The sequence below is a fragment of the Oryctolagus cuniculus genome, chromosome 12 (assembly GCF_964237555.1).
Source record: "Oryctolagus cuniculus chromosome 12, mOryCun1.1, whole genome shotgun sequence".
Taxonomy (NCBI): domain Eukaryota; kingdom Metazoa; phylum Chordata; class Mammalia; order Lagomorpha; family Leporidae; genus Oryctolagus; species Oryctolagus cuniculus.
Genome location: NC_091443.1, coordinates 54,059,050 through 54,072,182, shown reverse-complemented (window position 1 = coordinate 54,072,182; position 13,133 = coordinate 54,059,050). Strand labels below are relative to the sequence as shown.

Below are 13,133 nucleotides of genomic sequence, written 5' to 3'. Positions count from 1 at the left end.
GGCCATTGGAGGGTGAACCAACGGCAAAGGAAGACCTTTCTCTCTCTGTCTCTCTCTCACTGTCCACTCTGCCTGTCAAAAATAAAAAAAATAAATAAATAAAATAAAATAAAAAAAAAATAAAATAAAATTTATATTCAAAAGGTGATAGGTCATTAAGAACTCGAATCAGAAGCCACAATCTAAGCTAGTAAATGTGTTAGGGATCTAGGAAGCATACTCATTAAGCAGTTTTAGAAAAAAATGTTAGATTCACCCTCCTGGCTGCATTGGTAGTCGCTAATATTTGCAAATATGAAGGAATTCTGTTCCCTGCAGTTTAATATAGGTTGCTTTCCATCTGAGAGGCATTAGGACTTTTGTCTTAGTGCAATTCGTGGACATATGTTTGGGGTTCACAATAAAAATTTTTACACATCAGAAGTGGAATAGCTGGGTCCCACGCTGTGGTGCAGCGGTTTAATGCCCTGGCCTGAAGCACCAGCATCCGATATGGGCGCCGGTTGGAGACCCGGCTGCTCCACTCTCTCTGCTGTGGCCTGGGAAAGCAGTAGAAGATGGCCCAAGTCCTGGGGCCTTTGCACCCATGTGGGAGACCTGGAAGAAGCTCCTGACTCCTGGCTTCGGATCAGCGCAGCGCTGGGCTTTGTGGCCAATTGGGTAGTGAGCCAACAGATGGAAAACCTCTCTCTCTGTTTCCCTGCCTCTCCTCTCTGTGTAACTCTGATTTTCAAATAAATAAATAAATATTTTTTTAAAAAAGTGGAATAGCACTTGCTTGAGAAAAAATAGATTCACTAATTGACTTTGGAAACACCTGGGGTAGAATAACCCCAAATATAAATATTATCAATAATAGATAACCATAACACTGTATTGCTTTTGTTTCTGCTGTTTTAAAAATTTATTTATTTATTTATTTGTAATGCAGAGCAACAGGGGAGGGGAGGAGAGAGAGAGAAAGGGAAACTTGCATCCACTAGTTCATTCTTGAAATTACCACAACAGCTGGGGCTGGACCAAGCCAAAGCCAGAAGCCTGGAACTCCATTTGGGTCTCCCAAGTGACGGAGGTCCAAGTAAGTTGACCATCTTCTGCTTTCCCTGGCACACTAGCAGGGAGCTGGATCAGAAGTGGAGCAACTGGGACTGGAACCAGCACTCTGATATGGGATCCAAGTTTCTCAGGCAGCAGTTTAACCAGCTGTTTTACAATACTGGGGCTTATTGTTTAGGAATTACTTTCATATGCATTGCTTCATAAAATTCTCAAAATTACTCGCTGATGCTCTGTAGTATACCATAGCATATGATGCCATGAAAAGCTATGAATCTCTTTACCTGCTTCTTCACGTGTTCTCCCTCCCACCTCAGTCCTTTAATTTGATTCTTAGTCGATAACATGAACTCACGAACTCGCTGGAGAGTGCTCTGGGTATAGGGGCACATGATAACCATCTCACATTTCCTCAGGATCATCCCTCAAGCCATGCGAACTCACATGCCCAGAATTCTTTCTTTAATGCCTTCCTCATAACCCAAAGAACAACAGAGCAGGAGGATGTGCAAGACTTGCTCTGAGACAACCCTATCCAGCCTATCAATGCGTGATTCTCTGTTATTCAAGCAACACTTGATGTGAGGTGGAGTTTGAAGATGATGTCCGGATATAAATGGAGCCCCCCAACATTGGAATAACAAGATGGCCCAATGAGAATCTCAAGCGAGTTACAGACCTTGAAAGTATTGATAGAAAATGCGTTCATGTGTCTCACTTTATCCATAAAGATGTTGACTATGTACTTTTTCCCGTCTCCATGAGGGTCTCACAGTTCACACTTCCGTGAGTGGTTTTCCTTCCTGAAGTACTCACAGAGCGTGGCCTCGCCATTCTGGGATCATTCCCCAGGAGTTTATCAGGCGATTATTTTAGGAGCCAGATCCTTAGCTGCCCCCTATAAACTCCTCTCTGTGGCCATACTTGTGAGTGTCTTGCAATTCCTTTGTGTCTAGCAGTCAGCCTTTGATGTTTGAAACCTTTGCTTGAGGCTATTCTCAGAGTGAACCCAAGTGTGCCAGATGAGAAGATACAAGTTTGAACAATAACACTGTCCCCACTCTCCCTCCCACACTGCTAACCGCCTCTCCCAATGCCATCCCTTGCTCCACTGCAGCAAATCCCTTGTGCACTAAGAAAAGGGGACACAGGCAGACTCGTCACCTGGATCCACATACCACTGCAACCAGTGACCTGGACGCTGAATCGGAACCAGGTGAGTTAGAAGGACTGACGCTGGGGATGCTTGGGGGAAAGGCCTAGAAAAACTACCAAGAGCTTGTTTGAATTTTTAGATAGCAGGATTAAGAAAGAGAAGTCATGCAAATCCTAGGACACAGAAGCCAAAATTTCAACTCAACATTCATGCCACTGCTCCAGCCTTTCTCCCGTCCACCAGTCAGTCTTCCACAGCATAATGCATTGAAGCAGCTCGAATCCTGGCATTCTCATCAGGTTAGGACTTTGTGACCAGGGGAAGGGTTTTTTATTTATTTTTAAAGATTTATTTTACTTATTTGAAAGTCAGTTACAGAAAGAAGTAGAGACAGAGGTTTTCCATCCGCTGGTTCACTCCCCAGATGGCCGCAATGGCCGGAGCTGCGCCGATTCGAAGGCAGGAGCCAGGAGCCTCCTCTGGGTCTCCCACGTGGGTGCAGGGGCCCAAGGACTTGGGCCATCCTCTAACTGCCTTCCTAGGCCACAGCAGAGAGCTGGATCGGAAGAGGAGCAGCTGGGATTAGAACCAGCACCCATGTGGGATGCCGGTGCTTCAGGCCAGGGCTTTAACCCGCTGCGCCACAGTGCTGGCCCCCAGGGGAAGGGTTTTACACACGAGAAAGTATCTGTCCTGGTTCTGTGTCTTATGTAAGGACTCTACACCTTCAGAAGTGCTGTCGCATACATGTTTTCTCACTGGATGCTCGCAGATCTGTGATGGAGCTCTTACAAGCACTGGGCCCATTTAAGAACACTCTTGCTCAGAGCTTAAATGAGGTTTGGGTAGGGCCAGGTGCACTCCTCATGGTAAATGAGGACAGAGGGCTGGCTTAAAGGGGAGACCTTTTCAGGCAATTCAACTCCCTCTGCCATGACCAGAGTGGTTAGTCTCAACACTTGCTCGCCCAGAGCGGTGCCTCAGCGCTGGGGTTCTTTGTTGATGGCGTTCCTGACCAGCCTGGGCTGGGACTTCAGAGAACAAAAGCCTCCTGCCGAGGCAATCTCTCCCAGGTGGTCACTCACCGTCTACATTCCCTTAGTCGGTGGCAACCCTCGCCACTATCTTGACATAATTTTTTTAAAGATTTATTTTTATTCATTTGAAAGACAGAGTTACAGAGAGAGGTAAAGACAGAGAGAGAGGGGTCTTCCATCCGCTGGTTCACTCCCCAAATGGCTGCAACCGCCGGAGCTGAGCCGATCTGAAGTCAGGAGCCAGGAGCTTCTTCCAGGTCTCCCATGTGGGCAGGGGTCCAAGGACTTGGGCCATCTTCTACTGCTTTCCCAGGCCATAGCAGAGAGAGCTGGATCAGAAGTGGAGCAGCCAGGACTAGAACCGGTGCCCATATGGGATGCCAGCACTGTAGACGGCGGCTTTACCTGCTACTGCACAATGCTAGCCCCTAGATTTCTTTTAAAATGAGACATTTATCTCATTTTTTAAAAAGATTTATTTGTTTATTTGAAAAAGTTACTTACACAGAGAGAAGGAAAGGCAGAGAGAGAGAGAATCTTCCATCTGCTGGTTCACTCCCCAGTTGGCCACAACAGCTAGAGCTGTGCCAATCCAAAGGCTGGAGCTAGGAGCTTCTTCCGGGTCTCCCATGTGGGTGCAAGGGCCCAAGGACTTGGGCCATCTTCTACTGCTTTCCCAGGCCATAGCAGAGAGCTGGATCAGAAGTGGAGCAGCCAGGACTAGAACCAGTGCCCAAATGGGATGCCAGCACTGCAGGCAGCGGCTTTAACCTGCTCTGCCACAGCGCTGGCCCCTTGACATATCTTTATGTCCATTTTCTCTGCACAGATGGTCTCCTGAGAGTTTATCTGGTAAAAAGAAGCTGGACAGAGGTTTTTTATTTTTTTTATTTTTTAGGTTGGATGGAAGACAGGATAGACAGGAGATGGCTAGAATTCACAAAATAAATCTCATCTATTTTCCCAACTTTGTGCTTGGCTCACTCAGGCTACAACACACTTTTAGTTCTGATGGTCTTTATCAGCTGGTGAGAGTTATCATGTGGCCTGTTAGCCTACCAGCACAATGAAGGCCAAGTGCCTGCAGTGACAAGAAAAAGTATTTTAAGATGGAGCTCAGCTGTCAAGGCAGTGCTTCAGTAATGCTTTCCTCTCTTTCCCCTGTGGGAACACAGGTGCCCCTGAGACTGGCATGTCCTCTCCAAAGGTCTGGGTCACTTTTCTTACCCTGGCGTGCCTCCAGTGCAGGATGCTTGCACACAGCAGTGACATGTCCAAGAGCCAATTCATGAAAGAACACTTCCTCAGTACGAACTGGAACTTCGACACGTACAAGTGTGATGCTGTCATGGTAGGAAGACGAATTCTGAAAGACCAGAGCTCTCATGTGTTCGTCTATATCTCATGGTACCAACTTGAACATTTGTGTGTTCGTAACCATTGGAATGACCGCCACAGGAATGCATACGTGTGGACCCAGAGTCCCATCAAAGTACTCACGTGTTACCGGGAGCATTTCAAAAATAGCTACACAGAGAGCAAGAGCTTCAACTATGTTGAATTCCATTGTAACATGAATGGCTATGTTAATGCCATAGAGGACATGAAGATGATAGAAGTTATCGACAACTAGAATGTCTGCCTTTCCCCTGGATTTTGGTAGAGTATTCAGTATTTCCCAGTGATGGGCCCTGCCTACCCAAATAACTTCTGCCTCTCCCCACTTTGTATTTTTATGTCAATATTTTCCAATAACTTCAAGTTATGCATACCATGGTTGTTTTTTGTTTTGGTTTGTTGTTGTTGTTGTTGTTGTTGTTGTTGTTTTGACAGGCAGGGTGGACAGTGAGAGAGAGAGAGACAGAGAGAAAGGTCTTCCTTTGCCATTGGTTCACCCTCCAATGGCCACCGCGGCCGGCGCACTGCGCTGATCCAATGGCAGGAGCCAGGTACTTATCCTGGTCTCCCATGGGGTACAGGGCCCAAGGACTTGGGCCATCCTCCACTGTACTCCCGGGCCACAGCAGAGAGCTGGCCTGGAAGAGGGGCAACCGGGACAGAATCCGGTGCCCCGACCAGGATTAGAACCCAGTGTGCGGGCGCCGCTAGGCGGAGGATTAGCCTGTTGAGCCGCGGCACCGGCCACCATGGTTTCTTAATAGTCTAACTTTGCTTATGTTGTTTCTCTGCCTAGAATCTCTTTTGTCATCTACTTAATTTATTCCTACAGTTTTTCAAGAGTCAGTTCATATGGCATATTTTATTGACTAACCCAGGATTTTCCCAGATATTGACATCTTTATATCTGTTCAAAAAGAATGATTTTTCCTTCCCAAAATAAATTGTACAATTCCAATATGTGTGACTTTATATATGTTATATATGCACAATATGTGTTGGATGTTTAGTATGGTTAGTATGGATATATGTGGTAGACTACACTTGGCTATAATTTGTGTTGTGGATATGTGTAAGGTGTATTTTATGTGTGTGTCTAATGTATGTGATATGTTTATATGTGTGGTGGGGGTGTAAATGTTTATGTGCTAACTAGAAGACAAGTCATGACAAGCCTTGATTGTGTTGGCAGCTTAGCTCCACTGAGAATGAATATGAAATATAGTTCCCTACTCATAGCAGGCACTCAATGAAGTATTTTATTTTTTCATTTTCAACCTTTGACTCAATACAGTAGTTTTCACTTTGATAAAACAAATGGTGATAAGTACCATTGATCATTTGCTCTCCCCGACTCTAGAAGATGGAGATTTCTTATATAAAAATACATGCATTGTCATTTGTGTGGAAGCTATAAATGCCTAGGATTTAAAAAAAAATCGTAGGCAGGCATTTGGTACAATTAAGTCACCAGCTATGACACGTACATCCTCTATCAGGTTCCAGTCCTGGCTCCTGTGCTGCGGATCCACGTTCCTGGTTGTGTGCAGCGCGCATGGCTTCAGTGCTTTGGTCCCTGCCTCCCAGGCAGGAGACCAGAATTGAACTCAAGGTCCCTGCCTTCAGCCTGGCTCAGCCCTGGATACTGTGAGCCTTTGGGGAGGGGACCAGCAGATAGAAGCTCGCTCTCTGTCTTCCTCACTCTTTCAAATAAAATGAAAATAAATAACTAAAATAAAATATCTGCCTTGTTTAAAAAGAGAAATTCATCCTCTATCAAGCACAGGCAGACAGACTTCCCTGCGGGGCTCTTTCATTGCATTTTAGGTAGATGAAGATCTTGTGTTTACTAGAACTGCACTTTTAGTAGAAGGTAGTGCAAATGAGTTTATCTGACAATAACCATGTATACTTAGCAGTGTTGACAAACCTTAAAATGCCACACTCCTCAAAAAAGGGGCTTAAGACTTAAATTTTGTTGGAGGGAAGTAAATAGAACAAGAAAATGTTGGGGAAAGCAGCTGCAAGAATTCTTTTGGTTAAGGGGGAAGAATTCTTTTTGTTAAGCAGGGAGAAAAGAGACAGACAAGAAATATTTGTTTCATGCACTTTTGCCGGCAACAGGTATAAGGATAAGAGTGCTAATAATAAAAGCACTGTTCTTGAGCCTCTGCAATGTTGGGTGACTCCGGCCTTGAAGCATTAGAGAAAACATAAGATATCAACATTCTCAGTCAAATGTCTGAACATCTTCCAGAACTCTGACCTCAGTGAACAGCCAGTGTATCTCGATTGATCATGTTCCAAAGTAAGTTGCTCCACTTTGTAATTTTCAGTGAACCTAGAATTAGCAAACACCTGGAGGACAGTGACCTGGACGACAGTGACCTGGACCAAATAAACTCACAGGAGACCAGTTTTAAACCAACACTTATTCATCAATGGCTGATTCAATGTGGAGAATAAGGATTCCTTTTCTCACGTGATAAATTTCTCCTTAAAATACCACATTGACCAGCGCCGTGGCTCACTTGGCTAATCCTCCTTCTGCGGCGCTGGCACCCTGGGTTCTAGTCCCGGTCGGGGCGCCGGATTCTGTCCCGGTTGCTTCTCTTCCAGTCCAGCTCTCTGCTGTGGCCAGGGAGTGCAGTGGAGAATGGCCTACGTGCTTGGTTCCTGCACCCGCATGGGAGACCAGGAGGGGGCATCTGGCTCCTGGCTTCGGATTGGCGCAGTGCACTGGCTGTAGCGGACATTTAGGGGGTGAAACAATGGAAGGAAGACCTTTCTCTCTGTCTCTCTCTCTCTCTCACTGTCTAACTCTGTCTGCCAAAAAAAAAAAAAAAAAAAAAAAGAATACCACATTAGTTCCTTGGCTGGACTCCTGTAACTAAAGTCAGATTAATGAGAAAAAACAAAGTTTAGTTACACATTATCTCTTACATATATGGGAGAAAGTCAAGAATGAGTAACTCAAAAAGGTGGCTAGAACTTGGGCTTATGCACTGTGGAAGCTCAGAAAAATCACACCCCAAAAATTGGTGCTTTGGCATTGAGTACTTTGAACTTCGGAGAACCAAAGTCTTTCTGATCTTTTCCTGTCCCTCTCTCTCACCTCATGTTCCCTTCTAAAGCACAGAGAGAGGATTGGAATTGTCATGGACACGTTTTCTGGTTTCATATCAAACAAAAGATTAACTCATAGGAAAAGGAGAGCAAAGATCTAATAATATTTCACCCAGTGACACTTTACCACTTTACCACAAGTAGCCATCTGTTCGTGGGAGGACTACTACTCGAGAAATTTTATTTGCAGAGCAGATTTGCCTTTTATTCTCCATGAATTACATCCCTTCAACCTCCTATAGCTTCTTCTTCTTCTTTTTTTTTTTTTTTTGGTCTTCTTTTTCTGTTGGTTCACCCCCTAACTGGCCGCTATAGCCGGCGCACTGCACTGTTCCGAAGCCAGGAGCCAGGAGCCAGGTGCTTCTCCTGGTCTCCCATGGGGTGCAGGGCCCAAGGACTTAGGCCACCCTCCACTGCACTCCCGGGCCACGCAGAGAGCTGGACTGGAAGAGGAGCAACCGGGACAGAATCCGGCGCCCCGACCGGGACTAGAACCCCGTGTGCCGGCGCTGCAGTCGGAGGATTAGCCTAGTGAGCCATGGCACCGGCCAATATCCTATAGCTTCTTACTGCCTCCCTCAGAATCCCAAGTCCCTTTTCCTTTCTGTAGCTCAGAATATTATTTAAACTTCCACAGTCTGGCCCTTCTTTGAGTCGCATATTTGGCAGGGCTTCCATGCACAGGCAGGTAAATAAACTTGCATGCCTTTTCTCCTGTTAGTCTTTTATCAATTTCCTCAAATTTTGAAACTTCAGAGGGTGATGGGGAAGCATCTTGAGCCCCTATAATTTAATCTTCCACTAAAACAAAGGACAAGAGTGTGGTGAGGCAAGCTCTAGGGAGACGACCAGGAAAAGTGTGGAAGAACCGTAGAAAGATTTGTTATCTAGATTTAAGTCAGTGCCTTTTCCAGAGGTAAGGGTCCCATGATTTAAACTAGTGCTTCTCTTCCTGGATGGAGAGGGAGACACCTACATGAAAATGAAGTGTCTCCTCTGAAGGGAGGAGAGAACTTCCACTTTGACTATGACCCTGTCGGAATAAGATCAAAGTCGGTGAACTCAAAAGGCTTCCATAGCCTTGGCAACTCATGACTAGAGCCTAGGGAGATTACTGATGCCATAAACAGGAGTGTCAAATTGTTAAGTCAACAACAGGAGTCACTGTGTACTTACTTCTCATGTGGGATCTGTCCTTAGTGTGTTGTCCAATGTGAAGTAATGCTATAACTAGTACTGAAACAGTATTTTACACTTTGTGTTTCTGTGTGGGTGCAAACTGATGAAATCTTTACTTAATATATACTAAATTGATCTTCTATATATAAAGAGAATTGAAAATGAATCTTGATGTGAATGGAATGGGAGAGGGAGCGGGAGATGGGAGGGGTGTGAGTGGGAGGGAAATTATGGGGGGGAGGAAGCCATTGTAATCCATAAACTGTACTTTAAAAATTTAGATTTACTAAATTAAAAAAATGAAAAAAAGTTCATGAAAAAAAAAAAGAAAATGAAATGTCTCTATAAACGTAAATTTCCTTTATAAAACTGTAACTTAATACTCTACTTTCAGAGCTTCTCTTGGGTTTGCTGTTTTTCAAAGGAGTTAATTCAAAATAATCTCTTTGTCAAAGAAGGCTATTTGAGGGTGGCATTTTCTTGTCTATTGTCGCTGTTGGTAGCCTTTCACCAATACCTCATTTGAGAAACCCATTTTTTAAAGTCTTTTTTTTAGCTTTTAATTTAGTGAGAGAAATGCATAGGGGAGTGAGGGCTTAATCTAAGGGAAAAAGCAAAGTCTAGAAACTAAGTCGGGGTCCACACAGAGCAGAGAGCAGGCCAGGAGCCACGTGCAGTGAGTGTTTGGTTATGAGCAGCCACAGGCAGCTTAGCAGGAGCAGTGAAGCGAAGGCGGAGAGAGTAGGCCAGGGCAGCCGTGTGCAGCAAGCACGTAGGCGGGGGAGCAGGGAGCGGCGGCCTGAGGCCACACGCCCTGAAGACACGGGCAGCGAGGGCAATATGGCGAAAAGGCAAGAGACTCTTTAAATGTTCCTCTCATTATGATCAATTGTGAACTGAAATTGATCACTTGGAGTAGTGAGATGGCATTGGCACATGCCACCTTGATGGGATTGAATTGGAATCCCCTGGTATGTTTCCAACTCTACCAATTGGGGCAAGTCAGCCCGAGCATGCCCCAAATTATACATCTCTTCCCTCTCTTATTCCCACTCTTATGTTTAACAGGGACCACATTTCAGTTAATTTTCAACACTTAAGAATAACTGTGTGATAATTACAGAATTAAACCAGTCATATTAAGTAGAACAGACAAAAAAAAATACTATGAGGGATAATGTATTAAGTTGTCCATTAGCAGTCAGGGCTATGCTGATCAAGTCACCATTTCTCATAGTGTCCATTTCACTTCAGGAGGTTTCCTTTTTGGTGTTCAGTCAGTTGTCACCGATCAGGGAGAACATATGGTATTTGTCCCTTTGGGACTGGCTTACTTCACTCAGCATGATGTGTTCCAGATTCCTCCATTTTGTTGCAAATGACTGGATTTCGTTGTTTCTTACTGCGGTATAGTACTCTAAAGAATATCTGCTAACACCAACCGATAGAATAAATAAAGGGGAGAGTGATCCAACATGGGAAGTGAGATACTCAGCAGACTCATAGAATGGCGGATGTCCTAAATAGCACTCTGGCCTCAGAATCAGCCCTAAAGGCACTCGGATCTTGCTGAAAAGCCCATGAGAGTATTTCAGGCATGGAAAGCCAAGACACTCTGGCAAAAAGATCTCTGTGAGTGAGATCCCAGTGGAAAGAACAGGTCTTCAAAGAGGGAGGTGCCTTTCTCTGAAGGGAGGAGAGAACCTCCACTTTGACTATGACCATGTCTAAACAAGATAAGAGTCGGAGAACTCAAGGGGCTTCCATAGCCTTGGAAACTCATAACTGGTGCATAGGGAGATTACTGATGCCATAAACAGGAGTGTCAATTGGTAAAGTCAACAACAGGAGTCACTGTGCACTTACTCCTCATGTAGGATCTCTGTCCTTAACGTGCTGTACACTGAGGCTTAATGCTATAACGAGTACTCAAACAGTATATTTCACTTTGTGTTTCTATGGGGGTGCAAACGACTGAAATCTTTACTTAATGTACACTAAACTGATCTTCTGTTAAAAAAAAAAAAAAAGAAAGAAAGAAATTATCAATTCCCAACTTGACTCTCACTGGGATTAAACATGACAATAGGTCTGATCTGATTTCATCATCATTTAAAAAAAATCATCTATTATTTTTCACTTTATGTTTCTGTGTGGGAGCAAACTGTTGAAATACTTACTTAAGGTATACTAAGCTGATCTTCTGTATATTAAGATAATCGAAAATGAATCTTGATGTGAATGGAAGGGGAGAGGGAGTGGGAAAGGGGAGGGTTGTGGGTGGGAGGGACGGTATGGGGGGGGAAGCCATTGTAACACATGAGTCGTACTTTGGAAATTTATATTCATTAAATAAAAGATAAAAAAACAAAACAAAACAAAAAAAATAAATAAATGTTCCTCTCATATCAGTTTAGCAGCTGCTGGGTCAAAACAGCACAGGAGGAAAAGGGCTTTAGGCCAATCAGGACCACAGGTTTGAGTTCTGCCTGTGGCTTCCGCCATTCAGCACTTCTAGCAGCTGCATATTCACTTCCCTTGGGGTGTTGTCCTTCCTCTTCTGGGTACAGGCTTGGGTCCATCAAGGTTCCCAGTCTTCTCTACAGCGAAAGGAATGATCCTGATGATACTAGACATCTGGGGACCCTGTTAGCCCACGGCAACCTCACGGGGGGTCCTGGGCTTCAGAGAGGGATTGAAACCCAGTCAGCGGGCAGGCGCCGCGGCTCACTAGGCTAATCCTCCACCTAGTGGCGCCGGCACACCGGCTTCTAGTCCCGGTCGGGGCGCCGGATTCTGTCCCGGTTGCCCCTCTTCCAGTCCAGCTCTCTGCTGTGGCCCGGGAGTGCAGTGGAGGATGGCCCAAGTGCTTGGGCCCTGCACCCCATGGGAGACCAGGATAAGTACCTGGCTCCTGCCATCGGATCTGCGCGGTGCGCCGGCCTCAGCGCGCCAGCCGCGGCGGCCATTGGAGGGTGAACCAATGGCAAAAGGAAGACCTTTCTCTCTGTCTCTCTCTCTCTCACTGTCCACTCTGCCTGTCGGGGAAAAAAAAAAAAAAAAAAAAAAAAAAAAAAAAAAAAAAGCCCAGTCAGCGGCCAGCCAAGTGGAGAAGGCAAGACAGTTTCCTTAAAGTGTCCAGGAACAGCTCCTCCACAGAGCAGTTGTTTCGGTTCCTCCTGGTGGGGTTTGACAAGTGGCTGCTGACACTAGGCAGAATATTCATCTTATTTCCAGGAAAGGGATGGCATCTTCCTGGAATAGGAATCCACCTCTTTTCTCCTGCAATTGTTATTTTTGTAGGTTGTCATGGCAATTGTAAACTGTCATGATGTTTATTATTTTACCGTTTACAATGAGGACATAATAAGGTTTTAGGTCAGGCTGGGGGTACATCTTGAATCCAGTTCCTTTGCCTGTATCTTGTTCTTCAGGCCACTTCCTGGTGGAACTTGCCACGTATTATCTCTCTCTCTCTCTCTTTTTTTTTTTTTGACAGGCAGAGTGAATAGTGAGAGAGAGAGACAGAGAGAAAGGTCTTCCTTTTTGCCATTGGTTCACTCTCCAATGGCCACCGCGGCCAGCGCACTGCGGCGGGCGCACCGTGCTGATCCAAAGGCAGGAGCTAGATGCTTCTCCTGGTCTCCCATGGGGTGCAGGGCCCTGGCACTTGGGCCATCCTCCACTGCACTCCCTGGCCACAGCAGAGAGCTGGCCTGGAAGAGGGGCAACCGGGACAGAATCCGGCGCCCCGACCGGGACTAGAAGCCGGTGTGCCGGCGCCACTAGGTGGAGGATTAGCCTAGTGAGCCGTGGCACCAGCCCCATATTATCTCAATGAGATCCTAGCTAGGCTAACCAGACTCTGCTGCAGGAGATTGGAATATGCCACCCTAAAATATGACTGTAGGAGGCCAGAATATCACCCCAAATATGCCTCTGGAAAGACACCACCAGCAATGAACTTGCATTTCTCCCATTCTGCCTCCTCACCTGCCTCCTCACCAACATTAGTATTGTCAGGTTTTGTATATTTTTTTAATTTTATCCATTCCTATACAGGTGGTATTCAATTCTTTTTTTTAAAGATTAATTTTTATTTATTTGAAAGACAGAGTCACAGACAGAGGTAGAGACAGAGAGAGAGGTCTTCCATCCACTGGTTCACGGCCGGAGCTGCA

At 45.3% G+C, this 13,133-nt stretch overlaps 1 non-coding gene across 1 annotated transcript; it reads left to right on the top strand.

Moving 5' to 3' along the window:
- Positions 1 to 2,138: 2,138 nt before the first annotated feature.
- LOC100354555 (uncharacterized) lies at positions 2,139 to 5,605 on the top strand. The gene is made up of 2 exons (XR_011380824.1): positions 2,139 to 2,272; positions 4,425 to 5,605. It is a non-coding gene; the product is annotated as an uncharacterized protein (transcript).
- The last annotated feature ends 7,528 nt before the right edge of the window (positions 5,606 to 13,133 follow it).